Source organism: Sphaerodactylus townsendi, linkage group LG01 (assembly GCF_021028975.2).
Source record: "Sphaerodactylus townsendi isolate TG3544 linkage group LG01, MPM_Stown_v2.3, whole genome shotgun sequence".
NCBI classification, from domain to species: domain Eukaryota; kingdom Metazoa; phylum Chordata; class Lepidosauria; order Squamata; family Sphaerodactylidae; genus Sphaerodactylus; species Sphaerodactylus townsendi.
In genome coordinates, this window is record NC_059425.1 from 62,034,113 (window position 1) to 62,057,140 (window position 23,028).

Here is a 23,028-nt window from a genome sequence, read left to right on the forward strand (position 1 = left end):
GTATAACTAACTGGTTGGCAACTGTGTGAGACAGGATATTGGACTAGATGGGCCACTGCTTTGATCCAAGAGGACCTTTCTTTTGTTCCTGTGTTTTCAATTATTATTTATAAAGAACTTAAAAGGGCCTCTAGATTGAATGCTGTAGAATATTTAAAATTACTTTTCATACTCAGTGTGACCTACTTTCCTGCCCGCATCCCAGATCTTTGGATCTGCTTGCCTTTTTCTTTATCTGGAAACAACCTTGCATGAAAAGAGAAGAACCAAAAAAAATGGAATGTATCTTATCCACTCTATCAGTATTAGAATGACACACAAGAGATTACATATGCAATTAACTCCTTTTAATTATCAGCTTGATAGATTCAAAGCATTGGTAAGTGTTCTCATATGTGACCTTGTTGGATGAAAGATATAGATCTGCTGCAGCATTTATTTGTATGCAGCTATTACTCAGAAAGAAGAGCAAACCAGCTTCTATTCCTATCAGGATGCTTTTACTGATTCTGCCGTTATATAGATCTCTGTAAATTCAGCATGATTTGTCTCAAATATGAAGATACTTTAGGATTCTGTTCCATGTTCATTTAGGTTTGGGAACTGCATTTGTTATACTTTCTATTATTATTGGGCATATGAGAAAAAAAGTCCTAAAGCCATCATATTAAATAAAAGCCTAAACGAGAGGCTCCATTTTTGCAAAAGAATGGGAAAGATATTTTCTATGTAACTTGTTTGCTTTGGTTCTTGGGGTGGCTAATGACTACTCAAAGCCAATAGAATTTGCAGCCAGATGTGCAGATCTTTCCTAGGTGAATAACCACAGGACACATTCTGGATTAAATTGGGCCACAGCCCTTTATTAATGCTGAAGCTGAGCGAACAAGAGGAACGCATCTTAACAGCCAGACAGCATCACAGCACCACAACCCCAATCCCTATTGGGGAAGACAGAGAGGTTCCAGGCCACCAGGCGTTCACCCTTTGTGGTCCCCTAACTGCTGGGGTGTTGGGCTTGCCTGTAGAGACCTCTGCGGCATGCTCCATGAGCCCAAGCCTCTTACGGAGTCCCCTAATCCCAGGGAGGTCCGTCGTGTGATTTTGGCCTCCCACAAGAATGTGCTCCTCTGCCCAAGTCGCCAGGGCTGCAACATGAACAGCACAAGATGGAACCCCGTCCCTAAAGAGGGAGAGAAGGTGAGTCAGGTTTGCTAAAGGCACCAAAAGAGGCTGAAGCAACCGCGTGCTGCCTAATATATAGGGAGCATTCTCCACCCATTGCCCCCGTGCGTGACGCACAACATTGCCGGGTGGTCAGGCTCCGCTGTTCGGCAGCCCAGGGCCACACATGCTCCTTCCCTGCCCCCTGTCACAATTACTGGCCTTGTTGATTCAAGTGCCGTTATTTATGAGTTCTAGAATCTAATTTTGTTAAACCAGGGAGTATTTTTTCCTATTGACCCCATACATTGATCCATTGGACCTCTCCACCAGACTCTTTGAAACCTACCAGCTCTATCTGTTTTGTCTCCAAAAAACTTACCAGCCTCTACCTTCTGTCTAATCAAACCATACCTTTCTTTGATTATCAACCTAACCATGATTCTCTATCAGAAATTTGTAAGTGTTACACACTGACAACAATAGCTGATCCACAGCACAACACAGAACAGCAATGGAAATTTTGTTCAGTCATACTGTTTTAAGTGTATATTGTTTAAATTATTTGATGCAGGTGTTTGCCATTTTAATTGTGAGGCCTTTATGAACCTTAAGATCTTATTTGGCTTTCTATTTTATTCTTAATAGCTATATTAAAGAGGTAATCTGAAGGTGGGAGGATTTGAGATGGCTCCCTTGTCATGACCAGATCACAACTTGATAGGGTTTAGGCTTACAAAGGTACCAAGACTCCACAGGGTAGAAAAATCAAATGAAATAATTTGCCCATCACCTGATGGATCCAATAGGTTTCCAGTTGGTATGGTATTAAGATTTTTTTTGCTGATTTGGTCAGCATGTCTGCCAATGCCCTCAGGGACTCCTGGAATGGGAAAATGATCCAAGCTGTTGCCATGATTGCACACAGGTACCCTCTTTCAAGTTGAACAGCTTGGGCATCCCCTTGGTTTACTGAGGGAGTGAGGGTGATAGCAGGGGAGATGATTAGAATGTCAACAGAGAAAGAATATACAAGGCACAGACTATTTTATTTATTTGTTTGTTTGTTTGTTTGTTTGTTTGTTTGTTTGTTTATAAACCGCCCTCCCCCGAAGGGCTCAGTTCATTTGAAACCCTACTCCATGATGGTGATGGTGGCAAAGAAAAAATATTTTTCTGCCCCTATTGCATCCACCTACGGTAGACCTTCAAAACTCTTCTGGGTGGTAAGGGAATTATTCGGTCTGGACCAGCAGGAGGAGCTAGACTGCTCTTCAGCCTGTTGTGATCATTTTGCTAAGTACTTTGGGGATGGTACTGGGATGCTGATTTGTCTAGTGTAGAGTAACTTTCAGCTTGTGCAGAATGAGGATGTGGACAGGATTCTTGGAAGTTTGAGAACAACCAGTTGTTTGTACAGTCCTTGCCCGCACTGGCTGCTTAAAACTGCCAGAGGGGTTGGCAGACTAGATCCGGTAGACAGTAAATACCTTCCTGAGAAAGGGGAGTGGTTGCTTCTGCCTTGGAGTTGGCAGTGGTGCATTCCCTTCTAAAGAAAACTGTTCTGGACCCAGGATAATTGAATAACTACCATCCAGTCTCAAACATACAATTCTTGACAAGATTATTGAAGAAGTGGTGGCTGATTCAGTGATTTATGAATGTAGCGAATTGTTTAAACTATTCTAGTCTTGTTTCAGATTTGGTTATGAGACTGAAATGGCCTTGGTCACCCTGATGGGGGACACACACCAGGAGATGGTCAGGATGTGTGTGACCCTGTCAATTCTCTGGACCTCTTAGTGGCCTTCAATGCCATCAGTTGTGGCATCCTTCTGGATTGCCTTCCAGGACTGGGACTGGGAGGCACTGTTCTGAGGTGGTTCCAGTCCTACTTTAAGGGTAGGTTTCAGAGCATGGTACTGGCTGACTGCTGCTCTGCCCCTTGGCCTCTGGCCTCTGGGGTTCCCCAAGGTTTCATCTTGTTCCTTGTGCTTTTCAACATCTATGTAAAGCCTCTGGGAAAGGTCATTCAGACATTTGGGCTGACTTGACACCAATACGCAGATGATGCTCAACTGTATGTCACTGTACCAGCAGATCCCAAGAAAGCTGTGGAAACCATGAACAGCTACCTAGAAGCAGTTTTGGAATGGATCAGGGCTAACAAGCTGAAGCTTAATCCCAAATTTATGAGGGTGCTTCTGGTGAGAGAAAGGTCTGTCCTAGGAAACGGGTTATTTCTGGTTCTGGATAGGGTTACACTGCCTCTAAAGCAACAGGATCATAGCTTGGGGTGCTCTTGGGCCTGGGTCTTTTGTTTGATAAACAGCTGGCAGAGGTGGCCATGAATGCCTTGTCCCCGTTTCACCATACAGTCTGTCCTCCACAGCAGATATCATCTCCCAAGGACTGATCTTTGCTGTGTGGGGATAAATTAGAACAAGAAAAACATACAAGAAAAAAAGTGTAGAGGAAAGAGAGAATGCTCAACATTTTTAAAGTATATAAACACTAAAACCGCTAATTGTTTTACTGGTGTTATTTTTTATTCTCTGTAAGTCACTTCGAAAACTATGCAGGTGCATCGCTAGGCAGAACTCCCGGTCTCGCAGTAGAGACGGTGGGACGTAAAGTGTGGGAAGAAGGTCCCTCCCCCCCCCTTAAAAGGCAGCACGTGCCTGGTCTCTCCCTCCTTGTTCGGCCGAGACTAAATCAGCCCATCCATCCCTCCCTCCCTATGTTTTAAGGTTTTGTAATTGCTGTTTATTGTTACATTTTGTTGCAGCCCTGGTGGGTGTGGGCAGAGGATCACATCTTTGGAGAGGCCGAGCCTGTGAGCAAGACCTCTCCGCGGCTGGGGGCCTCATTAATGTTGGAAGAAAGGGACTTTACGCTGTTTCCTGCCTCATCCTGCAGAGGAGGTTTTTTACTAGCGAGCTAGTGGCTAGATAGGGACTTAGGAATTTGTCACCTTTACTCTATCATGCTGAGTCTATCCCTTTGATGTAGACTGATACTCTTAGGGACTTCCTCCCTTGCTTCCGCCTTCTTCTCGAAACACTCTCCATTTTACTCTTACCTTCACCATGCCTAGGGAGAGGATGTGTCTCCTACGCATCCGCCTCCATCCAGCTAGATTAGACTAGATAGTGAACCTATCTCTCCACCTTTCTATCCAGAATGGAGTTCACTAATAAATACTCTTTTTATTAGATTAGAAACTACAAATGACTCTGACTTTCTTTTGTGTCTGAAGTTCTCTCTAGCAAGCTCAACCACGTGTTCGTGTTCAGGTAAGCTTCCCTGTGTTTAGCCTCTGTGCCACTCTGCTACTTTTCAAGGGATACACACGCACCAGGTGTGGATCTCCCAACAATTAAGTGGCTTGGGGTGGGGCGGGCTCATGGTGCAGGCCGCAGTGCCTTGCAGTCGAGCCCGACACTCCAGCAGGAAGGGGTGTCACAAATGGGCTTGCGCTCTGGAGGCATCCTTAACTTCCTGTCCTATCTTTTACTGGGCAGGGACGGTCCGGGTCTCAGCAAGGGTGATATCCTGATGCTCAGTGTGTCCTCTTGCCTCCCCCAGCTTCCAGCAGTTGAATAAAATGGGTTGCAGCCCAATTCCATTCCAGCCAGGGAGTTATGTTGTCACTGGTATAGTTAACATGATTTGCAACTAAGGAACTCTGAGCATCTGCCTGCAAACTGGTCTCTTCAAATCCCTCATTGTGGGCAGGTTTTGTATGCTTGTTTTGTATGTTTATTTTATGCCAAATAAGGCTTGTTACTTAAATCCCTCATTGTATCATCAGAAATGAAAACATCTAGAAGCCTCGGGGGAAACCATATCCATTATAACTCCTCAGAGTCCAGGCATTTCACACTGGTTCCAAAATGGATCAATCCAAAGGACCCTGCCAACACCTTCAACATGAAGGAGTTCAGGAGCATCTCTGTTAATATTCTTGGCTTACATTCTGAGGTTAAAAACCTTGATAATGTCTACATTGCATTCCTACACCAAAATTCTTATCAAACAGAAGGACATAACACAGTTTCCTGAATGACCCTTTGGGGGGGGGGGGCGGGGAATACAAGAGACAGTGTGCAGTGATAACAGTTGAGACTCTAGAATTTTGTAGGAAGGAGGACTCAAATGCTAATTCCCTCCCTCCAAAAGAGTTCATGTCATTAGGCTCTTCATAGGGAAAGCAGCCAGCTGGATCCTTTTCTTTGTGTTTGAAAAGAGATGTCATTGAAGAAACATGTTCTAAGATAGGTGTCTGATGTTTCACTGCCTTCCCCTGTAGTGATAAGCACTGGTGTAGAACAAGCTGTTTCTTGCCTTGCAGGGGGTAAGAAAGAACTATCTGATGAGATGGTTTCATAAATGCAAAGGTGTCTACCCGCTGGGCCTGTGGGATTCTCTGTGATGCCGTGCATTTTTCTGTGGCTGCAGAAGCCATTACACTTTATCTCTTTGTAGCTTTTGGCATCCAGGATTAAGCCAGGAGAGGACTGGAGGTTGAGCATGTGTTTGTTTTAAACATTTCAGTTGAGGGAGGAAAACAGACATAGGTTTAAAAAGAATCCACCATTCCCAGATACAGATCTGAACAGGTCAACAAACATAAATAAAAGAAACCCTCCCACTCTGATTTGGCCCTTACAAGGATGTTTTATGTTCATTTTATAAAATACTTAACAGCACAATCCAAGCCATGTATCTAAATTGCACTAATGTCAGGGGGACTTACTTTTAGGATTTTATTTAATGACATGGTCTCAGGCACAATGACTCAGAAATAAGTCCAAAGCTGTTCAAGGCATATAACAGGAAAATAGAATAGGAGAAGCATGAATCAAGGTAAGCTTGAAATTGTAAAACAAGAGATGGAATGTTTAAACATTTCAGTCCTGGGAATGAATTAACTAAAGTGGACTGGATTAGGATATTTTCAATCAGAAAATTACAAAGTGTTTTTCTCAGGAAATGGCAAAAAAAAGAGCTACTTTAGTAATGAGGCAAAATGTAGCACAAACAGTCAGGAGCTATAATACAAAGTCTGACTGAATAATATCAGTCAAACGTCATGAAAAGTCTAACAACATAACCATCATTCAAGTTTATGCCCCAACTACAGATGCTGATTAGAAAGAAACAGAAAGCTTTTATGCAAGTATCCAAGAAGAAATTCATCACAACCTAAACAAGATGTGCTGATAATCATAGGTGACTGGAAAGCAAAAGCAGGAAACAGATTGTTTGAGATAAGACAAGAATCAAAAGTAAAAAGTGACGTAAACAGAATCCAAAGGTTAAATGCAGCATTCCAGGGACTTGCACATAGAGTCAAAAAGAACTGTTAGAATAAAGTGTCAGTGTCAAGAAATAGAAAAGAACACCAAAAAAGAAAGAACAAGACATTTGTTCCACAAGATCCAAGAAATCAAAGGGAAATTTAAAGCAGGTAGATATGCTGAAAGATCAAAATGGAAGCTCATTAACTAAACTCTTAGCCTGGCCCCCTGTGTGCTTGCCCTTAGCCTGATGTGGCAGGCTGAGGAAATGTTGGTCCACCCCACCCAGAACAGCCTAAGGCAACATGTGGCTGACAAAAGGCCATGCCATCTTCCCCTGCCTCCCTTAGTACAAACTGTGGTGCCAGGTGAGTCATGGCCATATGTCTTGTCAAAAGTACACTGTGTATGTGAGTAAAGATTTCCCATCCCTAGTTGTTTAATAGGATTTGCTGCAAATGCTGTGAGGTAATTCTAAAATTTGAGGAGTCTCAAGGGAAAGTGAATTATGGGAAATACTCCTTTCCATATAGTTTATAGGCACCATAGCATATCACATGAACCTCTGGTTGCTAGCTTGGATATAATCTGTGAAACATCTTCAAAGTCTGTTATATTTTAAAAGTATTAAGAAATCTATGTCAAACTGACGTATTTTCAAAAAGCCAATTACTATCTCTGCTGAACTTTAAAATCTTCATATCTGTAAATAATGCTGTTTTTTTTTCCTTTTTGACAATATTCCCTCCTAACCTAGATTCCTCTAGTTAATAAAATTCTACTATTATTTATTAAATTTTGAAATAGCTTCTAGTGTAGTTACGTGAGGTAAAACAGACAGAGAGAGTGAAGATGGGGGAGGAATCGCCTCAATTCCCTAAGCTGGTTCTGTCAAACAATTATTTTAAAGAGGAACAGGGTGGGACAACTGAAGAGAACCCCCCAAAAGTTGATATATATACACATAAGAAAGTTGACCAGCAGCAAAGAAAAGAAGATCTTAGGAGAATTCGGGAATGTTCATTTCCTTTAAGTATTGGGAAGTGGGGAGGCTCTTAACGATAGGCATTTTGGAGGACATTAATTCATAGGATCACCATGCTTTGGAAGAGACTTAATGGCACTTTTGCAAGACAAGATTAGGGAAGGAGCTCTTTTTGAACATGCCAGATATTGGAAAACTCTTGGAGTCTTCTCCAGGGCTTGTATGTTTTACATTAAAGTTTCACCGATCTAGCTTCTTTTGCCATTTTCCATCTAATGCTCAAGACTTCACATGTGTGCATGTTAAGTGCCATTAAGTCTGAAGAATAAAAAAAATCAAACAAGGTAAGTATAATTAAACTATCATAATTCTTCTACTATTACACATAATTCATAAATTTTCTTTTTGGAATTCATTCCACAACGTGCTTTATAATTGTTTATGACAGTTCTTTTCCAGAAATTTCAGAAATTCATTCCACATTTTCTCATACCTATGCCAAGGTAAATCTTTGATTTTAGTTGCGAGTTTATTTAGTTGCTTTTATTCTGAGATTTGTGATAACCAATCTTCTATCATTAAAGGGTGGTCATTTTTCCATGTTTTTACAATTCTTAATTTTGCTGCTGTAGACATTTATGAGAGAAAATCTACATTGATATTTGGGATTTTTTATTCCAACCCCAGTAAATATAGGCGATTTCCTCACTGGCGATTTTTCCCAGGATAGTCCCCTGAAATATTGAGATTTCCTCGCAACCTCCCCACTGCTGAACCTTAGAACCAGGTATAAATTTTTTATGGGGTGGGTTTGGAGGCAGGGCCATGCCCCACCCACCCCGGTAGCATGCCCACACCTTCCCAAGCCCCACCCCCATCCTCAGTGCTTATAAAAGCAGGTCTCTGAGGCCAGGAATGGCAGACTCTCCTGCCCCATCCCCCACCAACTAGGTTCCCAGCCAACAGTCCCTTCTGCCCTCGTCTCCAGACAGAGGTGTAGCTAGGGAAAATGGAGCCCAGTGCAAAATCTGAGTTTTGCATTCCCCCCCCCCCATGGGCAGCCACTGTGATGCTGGAATCCACCCCCAAACAGCATCATTTTCAATGGTGTTTAGACTAGGGAGCCCAGATTCTCCTTTTAAATCCACCTTAAAGGAGAATCTGGGGTCCCCAGTTGAAACAACATTGAAAGTGATGCTGTTTTGGGGTGGATCAACCCCCACCCTGAAACAGCATCACTTTCAAGGTTTAAACTGGGAACCTCAGATTGTCCCTTTAAATCCATGTCAAAGGGGGTGGATTTAAAAGGAGAATCTGGGGAAATTTGTGAGGTGCCAGCTGTCAGGGGTGCAATTCTTCAAGTATATCAAAAGTAGGAAGCCAGCTAGGGAAGCGGTAGGCCCGTTAGATGACAAAGGAACAAAGGGTGTGCTAAACGATGATAGGGAGATTGCAGAGAAGCTGAATGAATTCTTTGCATCTGTCTTCACCCAAGAGGAAGTTAAGAAAATTCCTGCACCTGAACCATGCTTCTTGGGAGGCGAACCCGAGGAACTAGCGAAGATAGTGGTAGACAAGGAAGAAGTTCTGGCAGCCATTGATAAACTAAATGCTACCAAATCCCCTGGCCCAGATCGCATTCATCCAAGAGTTCTTAAAGAGCTCAAGCATGAAATTGCTGATGTTCTCACTTTAATATGCAACTTCTCCCTGAAATCAGGCTCCATCTCTGAAGACTAGAAGATGGCCAATGTCACACCAATTTTTAAGGAAGGATCTAGGGGGGACCCGGGAAATTACAGGCCAGTCAGTTTGACATCTGTACCTGGTAAATTAGTAGAATCTATCATTCAAGATAAAATTATTAAACATGTAGAAAAGCAAGACCTGCTGAGGAAGAGTCAGCATGGCTTTTCAGAGGCAAATCCTGTCTTACAAACTTACTAGAGTTCTTTGAGGGTGTAAACAGGCATGTGGATAAGGGGGAAACAGTGGACATTGTCTGCTTGGATTTCCAAAAGGCTTTTGACAAAGTTCCTCACCAGAGACTATTGAGAAAACTCAGCAATCAAGGAATAAGAGGGGAAGTCCTCCTATGGATTAAAAACTGGTTGAGAAACAGGAAGCAAAGAGTGGGTGTAAATGGGAAGTAAATGGGAAGAAATCTGCGGAACAAAGTAAAGGTTTAACGATTTTTATTAGGAAAAGTAAAATAATAAAAATATAAGCACAAAAATGGTCAAAGCACACAGAGAACTCACAAAATCCTAGGTTATAAATAGTGTTGAGGGAATAGATTTGGAAAAACAAGGGTTTAGGGGAATAGAGGCGATGGTCTTGGGAGAGATTAGTCAGAAATTAGAAGATGGGATTGGTATTTCTAGAAGAATGGCTGGCAGGAACTCCTTGATAAAGTCATATTAGCATATTCTTTGTTTCATGGAGGGATGAGACCAGGGCTGGAGATAGCAACTAGCTTTCTCAAGCTGGGGAATTGTCTCTTCCTTAATCTCTTTAGGGAGAGGTTATTTGCCAGGCTGATGTTGGTGAGAGTAGTCCAGACAGGTTTTATTGTCCTTATGGTTGACACTGTGCCAAAGCTCAAATGGTACCCCATTTCGGCACTGCACTGCTAAGATAACCCAAGGTTGGTAGGATGGGTAGAGACACTATTGTCTTAAAAACAGGGCTCTCCAATCCACCATGGTTCAGTTTGGTAACACTTTAGTCATTCCAAGGGAATTCCGCATCATGTTTTATTAAACTAATAAAACCTCTTTCATCCTCAACTTGCTTGTGCAAATCCCTTTCAAACAGTCTTTTCAGAGATAGGACTTATAGAGAACATAAACTATCTCTTAGGAGAGAAAAAGCAGAACTAAGAGAAGCATACATGTTTACAGCAGATAGTTACCTTCTGTTTCAATAATGTTAAGATTATTACCTCACTGTATACATAATAGATAGAACTGGTTAAATAGACCAGAGTATTAATATTGAATGTATATTTAGCAGTAGAGGACCATGTAGGGATCTTTCTGTTTTTTTTTACACTACTCTCTATATTTTTATAGCACATTGGGATATATACTTTTTATTATTATTTTCTTTCTATTGTTAATGTACTATTTGAAGTAAATGACTTAAACAAAATTTAAAAAGATTATCTACAGTTTAATCAGAGTGAAATAAAACACAATGTTCAAGGTAGGCATTACTGTACCTACATTTTCTACATTTAGTGAGTCCGAGTAAAATCAATGATACTTGTGCATGAACCAAGAGCCTAATTTTTGGGCATGTGTACTCCAAAACTTTATGAGTTTATACCATTTTTGCTGTCACTGGCCATCCCTCTCCCCCCAAAAAATCCTGGAAATTCTAGATCATATGAGTGCCAAGAATTCCTTTTAAAGCCCATAACACACCTACACAACTGGTCTGTAAAGTAAATGCGATCTTAATTATTGTCCAAACATCAGATGAGCAAGCATCACCTCACGACTATCAAATGACACAGTGCACAGATTGTCATGATTCATTTACTCCTGCTCTTCTCCTATTGAACTGACTGTTTTGTTACGACTAAGTCAATATCCATTGACATTATTCTAGGCTCAGGTCTCAATGTTCCATGTCAGTCTGAATGCCTAGCTCTCATTAACACTGGCAAACCTTAAATGGCTTTTTGTGTTACATGATTGTACAATCAGGCCATCAGAAAGCAATCCAGCAAACCTGTCTAAAAATATGCCTCTTTAAAGTACCTGGACCATCATCAAGGCTTGCAAGTACTAACAAGAATTTATGGATAGGAAAATTTTATTTTTTTATACCTGAACAAATAAACACTTTGCCTGTCATCTTCAATTTGCCACATTCCTATTTTCTTGACCAAGTTAGATTTTTCCAACTGTCATGAAGATTCAGGAAAAAAGTTTTGAACTCACTGCTCCAAAATACTCCACACTGATAAGACATTTAAGGTGTAGAACAAAATTCCAATCCAGTAGCAGCTAGGAGACCAACAAAATTTTCAGGGTATAAGATTTTGTCATCAAAACTCACTTCTTCAGATACAAGTTAAAATGGAGATCCATCAGTTCTTATATTCAGATCAGAAGTTGTGAAGGCTGTTACCTAGAAGGGCCAGTTGATAGTTATGCTGCTGATACAGACTAACACAGCAACCCCTTGAAACTTAAATTGTGCAAAGTGAATGACAGGAGGTTTTGTTTTTTTTAGTGTAGAACTTTTCTAAGTTGGGTGTGGAAGTTGTAATCTAGGTAATATTTCTATAGAGTTCTGTAGCAGTTTTAATTATATGAAAGTAACCCAGATTTCCACTACTTCTGTGAGTAGTGAGATGTTATCAGAATAGTGCTTACCTGCACTGGTTCCATTTAGAGGAAAGAGCATATGAAACTTAAGACACATTTGTAACATTAGCTTTATTCACAAAAGTTCATGTGCAGTATAGGTGGAGGCCAGTAGCAAAGCTCCCACAGTGACACCCGGGGACAAATGCCCCAGGCACTCCCCATGGGAGGCGGAAAAATCACCCAATTGTGCCCTGCCCCTTCCATTGCTGGATCACACCCTCATCATGTCATCCTCCTTGCCTGCTCGTCCTCCTTGTAGTCCTCCTCCTTGCCTGCTCTCACTCTGTTTATATAAAAAACTCACTCAGCTTGGTATTTATGGCTCCACTATCAGCGAATCTTTCAAGTTATGGTGAGTCCCAATTTCATTTTACACTGTTTAATAGCATCTTCAGGGCATCTGAAAATCACTATTTTGTAATTTGCCCTCATCCCTTTCTGCCCCTCCAAAAGGATATTTCCTCCAAACTGTCCCCCAGCACCCTCAGAACCTGCATGCAAATCAGCCTTCTTCCCATTGGCTCCTACTTTCAGTTTTGCCTCATGAAGCGGGGGGAGAAAACTGCTGAAAGGACTGGGGTTCAGCCAGTAGGGTAGGGACAGTTTTTATTTATTTATTTATTTATTATTCCACTTTTATACCGCCCTCCCCCGAAGGGCTCAGGGCGGTTCACAACATTAAGCAGGACAGTGGATATATTAAGAATTAAAACAATTTAAAAGCAGCATTCAGTTATATCAGTAGAGAAGAAATCATGAAAATTGCACTACTAAGTTTTAAAAGAAAAGAAAATATGACTTTCTACTTTCAGTTTTACAGAGGCTTCAAGAGGGGGCTAATCAAAACAAAAGCTAGTTTGTGGCTTTTACCTGTTATCTTCCAGCATAAGCACAGTATGATATCTGTGAACTGCATTTGCACAAGAACTTTAATGCATTGAATATGAAAATAATCCCTTTATAGGTAACGGTTTAGCACTATAAAACTGCATTATGCAAACAGCACACTGGCAGCATGAACTTTAGAGATTCAGAATCGGAAGAGTTTACAAAATAACCTCATAAATGCTAGAATGCATCCAGCCATGAAACTTGAACAATTGAACCTTATGCATAAGCCATATAGTTAAAAAATGTATGCATATACATGTATGTGATGCATATATATGTATGTGATATAAGTGTTGTATACTTGATTCCACTTGAAAAAGATCTATCTTTAAACCTTCCAGTCTTCCCCCTTGCTATTTTAGTTGCTTGTGGCTAATTTGTTTTTGGTATAGTTTTTGGCAATATAATTTTATAATACCGTGTCTCTCAAAGTAAGTGCATAATGTGGTTTTTCACTATAGATAGTGGAATGAATTTCAGATACACAATAGTTAGCTAAGGAGCGCAAGTCATATTGTTCCAACCTCAAAGTGGTTGCTGGAGATCTCCTGGAATTACAAATGATTTCCAGGTACAGAGATCAGTTCACCAGGAGAAAAAGGCAACTTTGTATGGTAGATTCTGCATTGCACTCCACTGAAGTCTGCCCTCTCTCTGAAACCCCCTTGAAAATATCCAGGTATTTCCCAGTCTGGAACAGGCAACCCTAGTTCTGCACGATGTAGAATGTTTTGATAATAGCTATATCTTCATTGTTTGTGATGTCTAAATTGTAAACAGGCTGATGAATGCTCACCATATAAATTCAAAAGAATACATAATTTGTCTGTCTGTCTGTCCTGATCAGCCCTGCCCCTGGTACACCTTCAGAATGCCCTTGGGGCAGCATGCAAGTGCCAGCATGAGGCCAGGCATTGCAGCAGGGTGTTGCAGGGCACCGCATTGGCCAGGCGCCAATGGATTTACACCTCCACTGGTGTAAGTGCCCTGGAGAGGACATTTACACTAGCAGAAGCCCATGCCGCATCCAGAGAGGGATTCAAACCCTCCCCCACCTCAGCCCACCCCCAGGATTGCACTGTAAATCTTGCACACTGTGATTGTATATAGCATAGGTATAGTCTTTTGTTTATTTTGCTTATGTTTGACTGATTGTGCCCCATACCTACTTGCCAAAAATTGTGAACATCATGAAGAGCCTTTCTATCATTTATGTGAACTTGTAATAATTTTTTTTAAATTGGATACAAACACTCAACAATCCAGTAGATTTTAAAGACTAATATATCACTGTACAGAAAACATTTGATCTGGCAAACATCACATCCTGGTAGTGATAAACCAAGAACTGTAGGTGAAAAATGTGCTACTGCACTCACTCACACATGTCACCCTAGGAAAATACAGCTTGTAGCTTTGGAATTGTTTGGTGAGCTATTACTTCATTTACACAGCTGCAACCATGGGATTTAAGATGTATGTGTGGGAGACTAGCAAAGATCTCTTCTTTCATTTTAACTGATATGGATATATAGTCCTCCCTTTTGGCTAATTAGGCACTCTGTATATTGCGCTGTGTATATTTTTTATATTACTTTAACTTTTGCGTTATGTATCTTGAAAGGCAGTCATTGGCACCTTTGTAGCAAAATGTCATAAATGTTTTGACTCAGCTTTCTTTGGACAAGGTTGTGAATTTGATGGCAACAGTTAAAAGAATCATTTTCATGCCAATGACGTAGCACTGAATGCACTTCAAGTGTGGATTGGTTTGATCAAGCTCTATTATTAAATTGTTGAAATATTTCATTCAAGCAGTAGTACATTAAAAGAAAAAATTACCCTTCCCCCTCCCCCCTGCATTTCTATTCAGACTATCAGGGTCAAATCAAACTGTTAAGGATGTGCAGTTCTTTCATATCTCCACTACACATAGACCAGTACACATATTTTTCCACTGCCCTACATCAAATCAGGCCATTGATTCATCTTGCCCTATATTTTCTACTCTCCACGCCAAGGAAGGTGTTCCCTAACTCCTGTGGTCTTTTAAAAGAAGAGACTTACAGCTGAACCTGAGACTTTTGATATGTGAAGGAATGTACTCTGCTACTCAGTTACTCAGCTACATCCTTTCTCCTATGAAGTTACCATTGATCTATCAAGCACACTATTGTTTAAAATGACTGGCAGCAGAACTCCAAAAGTCATTCTCATCAACTCTCTCAGCCCCACCTACCTCACAAGGTTTCTGTTGAGGGGGGGGGGGAGGAGTTTGTAAGTCACTTCAAGACTCCTTACAAAAAGGCCAGGTATAAATCCAAACTCTTCTTCTTATCTCTGCTGCCATAGTAGCTGTCATGTCCTATTCAGTGAATACGCAGCAGAGAATACATTAGCAGCTACTTCTTTCAGTCCACCACAGGACCACAATATAAGGATGTAACTTACATCATGTAAGCCTCCAGGACCTGGGGATTCCCTGGAATTACAGCTCATCTGCAGACTAGAGATCAATTTCTCTAGAGAAAATGGATGCTTTGGAGGGTTAACTCTACTGAGGTCCCTGTCCTCCTCAAATCTCTAGGAGTCTCCCAACTTGGATCTGGTAAACCTACCCCTCCATCTCCCACAAGTAGGGTGGGGAACCTGTGACCCTACCACAATAAGAATGACACTTGAGTCTTGCATAGGCCTGTAGCTAGAAATTTTGTGCTAAGTAGACTGAGAAAGTATACGGGAGTGGAGGAAGAATCAACGCATTGTATTGTTGAAGGCTTTCATGGCTGGATTCAACTGGGTGTTTTCCAGACTGTGTGGCCATGGTCTTATAGTTTTTGCTCCTAACGTTTTACCCCAACTATGGCTGGCATCTTCAGAGGCGTGTCATGGTAAAATGTGTTTCTTACACTGTGCCCCGGAGAGAAACACATCTTACCATGACATGCCACTGAAGGTTCTAGCCATGTATCCAGAAAACTCACAACACCCAATCAAAGCATTATAACCAGACTGTAGTTTTAAATTATTTAACTGTATTAAGTATCAGCTGAAATGTATAAAATTTAAAACTATCTAGCACTTATTAGTTATTGCAGTGCCTTTGCACTCTTTGATCAGAACATGGGAAGGAAAGCACAGGCTGCTTTCTGACTCTGCAATTGAGCAGAATCCTATCTGCATTTTGCCTTATATTTCTTCAAATAAAAAGACTATGTTATTGAAGGCTGAACAAAAAGAGAGAAAGATTTGGAATGACCCTGAGAATAAGTCGCCCTCGGCCTTCTTATGACGACAGACTTTGTTGCCAGAACCTTTGGTATGAGCCCCCTGATGTATTATAATCCTGAGACTAATTTGAAAAGTTGTTTTCTACTGATGGGAGACTCTTGGATTAGCTGAAGAGAAGGAACCGCTTGTGCTGATTTCCCCTTTTCCATCACAGAACCCCACTTTGTCCCCAACTCTGTTTGCGAGGGTTCCCTGTCTCTCCCAGTAACACCATTTCAGTGAGCTAAAAGGCTTCAATGGAACTCTGCTGCTAGCACTTTGGATCCAATTCCTGGATTTTTTTTTTCAGAACTCTGTTTCTTGGATGTTTCATCATTGGTTAAATTGGAGAAGAATGGTGTATTGGCTGCCAACTACTGGCTGCTTTCCACATATGCAAATAGGACCTAGACTTAAGGAAGCTCCCTGGTGAGCTGCCTGGATGCATCACCACTGCTACTCCCTCTGCATTAGCAGCTTTTTTCTTCTGAGATGGAACATTTGGAGCTTCTCTCATGGACCAAAGGAGTTCTTTAAATTTAGACGATTACACCTCACACTTCCCATACTATACTTTCCATACAGTTATTTGGGAAGAATGGAGAGGAGCAAAGGTGAAAATTAGCCAGGACAGGTTGGTACAGAACTGTGCTAAGAAAATGGCCAGAGAGTTGGCTCCCATTTTTTGCTTCAAACTCTTGAAAGAGAGTTAGATAGAGTACAAGTAGGAAATTTAAGTTGCTGTTGTCCCTGAGGATGGGTAAAGTGGACAGGTAGAGTTATACATGCCCAAATATCTGGGACATTTTCTTTAAAATTACTTATATGTTTGCTTCAATGTACCTGATGCTTGACAGGACAATAAGGAAATATCTCCATCCCAAGGATCTTATGATCTAAACTTAAACATCAGAGAGAGAATAGAGTGGTAGTAGACACCCAAGAATACAACATATGTCCCTCTCAACCTCCTATTGTGTTTTACTGCAAAGGAAATTACAAAGAGTTATCTTTGGCCTCCTTCTATATTAATGAAACAATCTCCAGTTTAAGCCTTTGAAAGCTTGTTCACAATCTTTGTCACTCCTGAAATAAATTTAGTGACAGCCCTGCAAAAACATTCAGCAGCAAATGGCCATAATATGTTCTGCAGGCATCACGAAAATGCCCAGAGGAGGAAGTTAACAGGAATGAACATAATAAGGCTTTTGCAGAAAAGTGGGATATGGCCTGTATTTTAACTGAAAAGCTTTATGAATTCTTTATTTTAGGGTAAATCTTAGTTGATTCAAAAGATTATTTTTACAATATAATTTTCTTTACCTCAATGAAAATTCTAAGTCGTTTCTCCATTATTTATGATGGCTTTATTTCCAAACTGGGTACTTGGTTCATTAAATATCATGTTTCTGGAAGACTTGGAACAGAAATAAGGACACAAAATGGTACATGTAGCATTTGTTATTATTATTGCAGTTCTTAGCAACTATCTCAGAATATTCCCATTAATACTTTCCCCCTGAATTAGGTGGCTGCCCATCAATAGTGATTAAATTGATCTTTCAGTCAAGTCACCTTTTCTGTTAAAAATTCAGCATTTTAGCTGTGTTGTACGTGTGTGTACATAACTTCAGAATTACAGAAGAGTTGTGTGAACTGCAGAGCTTGAAAGGCACTACAACTGTAGAAAACATATTCTTGAAGGTGTGTAAATCAGTAGAAAATCTTGGTCTGAGCCAGGATACATTGGAAAGCATCACAATTGATAGTGGGGTGCTGTGTGGATTCCGGGCTGTATGGCCGTGTTCTAGAACATGGCCATACAGCCCAGAAACCACACAGCACCCCAGTGATTCCGGCCATGAAAGCCTTCGACAATCACAATTGATAGTTCAATTGTGGTGGGAAGTAGTTGTAAGAATAAGTGAAGAGATATTGAAATTAAATGGTACACTTCCCATGCAATTTCACAGCATCATCCATCAGCAAATCTTCTGTAGTAAGATTTTTCAGTGGGAGGCAGCCCCATTTCAAGACTTTAGATGGCTGGCCATGGCACTGCAGCCATGGCATCCTGCCCGCCCCAAGGAGCTTTTCAGCGGTGCAGAATGGCATAAGGGTGGAGTCAGTCTGAGGCCCCTTCTGCACACACACAATAATGCATTTTCAAACAACTTTCACAACTGTTTGCAAGTGGATTTTGCCATTCTGCACAGCTTCAAAGAGCACTGAAAGCAGTTTGAAAGTGCATTATTCTGCGTGTGCGGATTGAGCCTGAGTGTCCAGTCACTGCATAATGCACCAAATGGCCAGGAGGGAGCCAACTAATGTTGGCTCCTCCCATGGCCACACTCCCAGCCTGACCCCGCTATGGCTGCAGTGCCCAGAGTGCTGGGATGCTGCTGCCACATCTGGCACTGTGTCTCAGTGACAGGGAGGAGTGTGGCAGCTGCATGCCAGCAACATCATCCTTCTGCAGGAATCGGTGCCCCAGGGAGGACAAATCTGTTAGCACGGCTGTGCACTGCTCCCACAGATGGATTCCCCCCACCCTTTTGGGTGGGGCTCAAATGTGATATGTGTTATTGTATCCAGCATTATTTACATCAGGCATCATAGCCTTACTCATTGTCAGTTTCAAAATATTCTCTCAGAGATAAAATATGGAGATGTGTTGTATCATGAAGAAGTCAGGGGGCTTAGCAGAGGCAATGTCCTCAAAAGTTTTTTCAGTCTTCACCATAAAGTTGATGTCTTCCTCAAAGAGAAAGGGAAAGATCAAGAAGTACTTTCTGAGCCTGAATGGATTTTTGATTGGGCTCGCTTAACTGATATCACAGAGCATCTTAATACATTGAATCTAAGGTTGTAGGGAAAAGGAAAGCTTGTGTGTGACTTGTATTCTGAACGGAAAGCTTTTGAAGTAAAACTAAACATTTTTGTGAAGCAAGTTAGTGAAGGTAACTTTTCAAACTTCTCATGCTGCAGTGGACTAAAATTTGAGGACAGGAATTCACAATTCACTGTTGAAAGACGTATCAAAGCACTGAACCTATTGCTGGCAGAATTCCAGAACAAATTTAGTGACTGCCATAAGCATGAAAAGTAGCACCAGAAGATACAAGTCACTTTTTTGGGGTGTTAACTAATTGATTTGCAAGCCAGTGGTCATCTCAGATATTTACAAAGAAAATGGTATTTTAGATTTCTGTTCTGGTCTATCTTTATCAACCTAAATAAATTTGCTGCAGGGATGTTCATAATCTCTGCCACTACGTATATCTGTGAGCAATTTTTTCCCAAGATGAAAATTGTGAAATGTTGGTCAAGTGTTGGTCAAGACTTACATATGAACATTTACATGGCATTTTAAGGTTGTCTGTCACAAACATTAATGCCTTGGTTAACAGAAAACAGCCACAAAAATCACACTGACTAGGTAAGCATGTAAAATCACACTGACTAGGTAAACGGATTCCACAGCAAAAAATTGTTCCTAAATGAATTTCATACAGGTTAACATCTCTTCATGGAACTCTGAATGTTTACTTTGCTTTTGTGTCACTCCTACTGGACTTAGAAAGATAGAGACGGTCCAATTAAGATATTAGAAGTCCCATTAATCTCTTCAGGATTAAAATTCTTTTGCCTTTAATAGGTAGAGCAACCTGGAGGACAAGACTGCTCCCTGTAACAGGAATCCCCTTATAACTCAAAATAATACATTTTAAAAGCAGAAACAGGGAGAGTTACCAGGATTGCCTCATTCCCTTTCTTTCCAGAGCTTCAGTGTATTTTGAATGTTTACTTTTGATCTAATAGGTAAATTCATAATGTTGTTGCATTTTGATTTAAGATGTATTCTTTTTTAGTCACTGGGCAGTCTAATGTGGCCCTCATCTGTTGAAAGGTTGAGACCCCTTACAAGGCAGCCATTCACTGGCATAATGCCCATTGGGCAAGGTGGGCAGCTGCCCAGGGCATCAACTTGTGGGGGGCATCAAAATGCTGGGTTCGTTTTTGGGTATTTTAGTGGTTTTCCATTTTTGGCCTGCAGGGGGCGCAGTTTTTAGGCTAGCGGCACCAAAATTTCAGCGTATCATCAGGAGACTGTCCTTATGCGACCCCCCAAGGTTGGTGAGGTTTGGTTCAGGGAGTCCAAAGTTATGGACTCCCAAACGGGGTGCCCCCATCCCCCATTGTTTCCAATGGGAGCTAATAGGAGATTGGGGGCTACAGTTTTGAGGGTCCATAACTTTGGCCCCCCTGAACCAAATTGCACCAAATTTGGGGGGTATCATTAGGGCAGTCTCCTGATGAGACCCTGAAAGTTTTGAGACTGTGCCTTCAGAAATGTGCCCCCCACAGCCTGCAACCCCCATTGACAGCAATGCAGAAAACTCAATGCAGAACAAAGATTCTTGGGCAAATTTCTAGGATGTTCCTGCAGGGGGTGCATTTTTGGATGTATCGGCACCAAAATTTCAGGGTATCATCTGGAGATGATGGCACCCCCCAAGTTTGATGCAGTTTGGTTCAGGGGGGGCAAAGTTATGGACCCTCAAAACTGTACCCCCCATCTCCTATTAGCTCCCATTGGAAACAATGGGGGATGGGGCACCCCCTTTGGGAGTCCATAACTTTGGACTCCTTGAACTAAACCTCACCAAACTTGGGAAGTAGCTCAAGGACAGTCTCCTGACGATATGCTGAAATTTTGGTGCTGATATGTTTAAAAATGCACCCCCCTGAGGGCACCAATGTCCTGGTGCAAAAAGAAATTTGGTCGTGGTGGAGTGGCCGCCCATGGGGGGGGCATCCAACTCAGGTTTTGCCCAGGGCTACAGTTTGCCCAGGGCTGCCTCGTTACGCCCCTGCAGCCATTTTTTCAGATGAACTGATGTTTGTTGCTTGGAGATCAGTTGTAACAGCAGACCACCAGTTTTTACCCAGAGATTGGCAACCCTATGTTATTCACTAAGTATTCAGGCCGCCGCCACCACCTAATCATTATAATGCCACCAGATAGAGGATTCCAGCCCTCAACTTGTATACTGCTGCTTATAGGCTATTCCTCCAATCTCCTTCCACCACTTAACTCTCTCTACTGCAAGAATGAGCAAGTGCCCATTTGCACAGTCAGGGATGTAAGGATCAACCTGCCCCAGTGACAGAAATCTTGTCATCTCAAGTGCTAAGATAGAGGTGAAGGGAATTTTTTGTAACAGAAAGGAAAGCAAAATCCTTGTTCCCAGCTACATTCTAAAACATTTATGTAATCCTAGCTTTTATGCAATCATCCAAGCAGCAGATAAAAGGCCCTGCAGCAAATATAGTTCATCCATTTCCAATTTAAAATGTCTACTGAATTTATAATGGTAAAATCTCTCCCTAGACTGGAAGTCTTGTCCAAGGATCTAAATAATGGCTTCTCTGGGGTCTCAGAAAACAATGTCAACATTCTATACTTGGACACTGAGGTTAGAGATGTAAATTAAATTCCTAGGTTCATTTATTCAATTTGAAATGATGTGTTTAAAATAGATATTTTACACCAAGCGATAGATCCTCAATCAGTGAAGATGTTGACCAGGATTTGAGATGAAAACAAATATAATTAATAACACTTAAAACTCTTTATTATGTTACCTTTGAAAATAACCACTCTGGGGGTTTTGGTTTGATTTGGGGATTTTTTGGGTTGGATTTAGTAATGGTCCATTTCCTTTGCCATCCTGCTGAAATTCATAGCCAATTATGTGCATGTAATCAGTAATAATATTTTTAAACAAAGAGACTGTATATTTTGTCATGAGGGATTTCTCATAATATAGACAATGATTTAACAAAACAAAAACTTTTACCATTCAAACTGAGATTAAATGTGATGGATAGAAAAATATTTTAATTAGAAATAAGATTATGCAGTCTCTTTTCCATGATACTTTCGTGGCAATGATCATTGACATTTACTTCAGAATAGCATTCCCCTCTCTTTTGAATACTAAATGCCCTGCTATGGTTGTAGAGTGGTCATTTTACAATGCAAATTATCTGGTGAAAGAGAAATAACCTAGTTCAGTGGTTCATACCAGTGGCATAGCGCCAAGGGGCAGGGTGTGACTTGGGCACCGGGTGCACGCTGGTGGAGGGCCAGGGGTGGAAGACCAGGAGTGGAGGGCCAGGGGTGGAGGGCCAGGGCAGGGCACACACGTGCCCCAGGTGTAGTTCCCCCTCGCTCCAGCCCTGGTTCATACCCTCAGGGATACACATCAGAACGCTTGGGAACTATGCAAAAAAAATTATATAACAAAGGGAAAAGATACATTAATGTCAACAGTGTAAGGCAAAATACAAGTCAAAAGTTGTGAAGTTAAATCAATGTTATGACGAGTGGCAGTGCAAGTTTCTTTCATTATTTAACTTCAAGAAGAGCCTGCATTCGCTAGCCTTGTTATTTTGGCAAATATGCCTTTGCATTGCACATGCGCCTCTTCACTGGCTCTCATTCTTCTCCACTTCATGAGCATTCAAGTGCAGACTGCTGCTGTGCTGTGATCAGTGAGGTAGTTGTTCTGCATCTTCTCCACAAACTGCCATTTTGTCATCATTTTAAGTTACGTTTAAAATTGATTTTTCACTTCCTGTATTATCAGATATGGATTAGTGATTGAAAACTGGCACAGTAAAAAATGCTGAAACATCATGTGGAGAGTGATCAGTCACCAAGAACTTCACAGGACATGTTTCATACTTTGGTGCAAAACCGTGAAGAAGCATAGTCTTCAGTTCTTCAAACAGGTAAAAAGAGATGAGGACTGCCCTAAGCCTTAAAGTATAGTGTGTGGGGAAGTATTATTCAATGGTAGCATGAAACCTTCTTTACTCTTACGGCATTTACAAACACAACATTCCAGCCATACAAACAAGGAACGCTGTTGTTTTTCCAACACCTAGCAAAACAACAGAATATTAATATGACATTATACTCATCAGTTAACAAAGATAATGAAAATGCAGTTGAAGCCTCCTA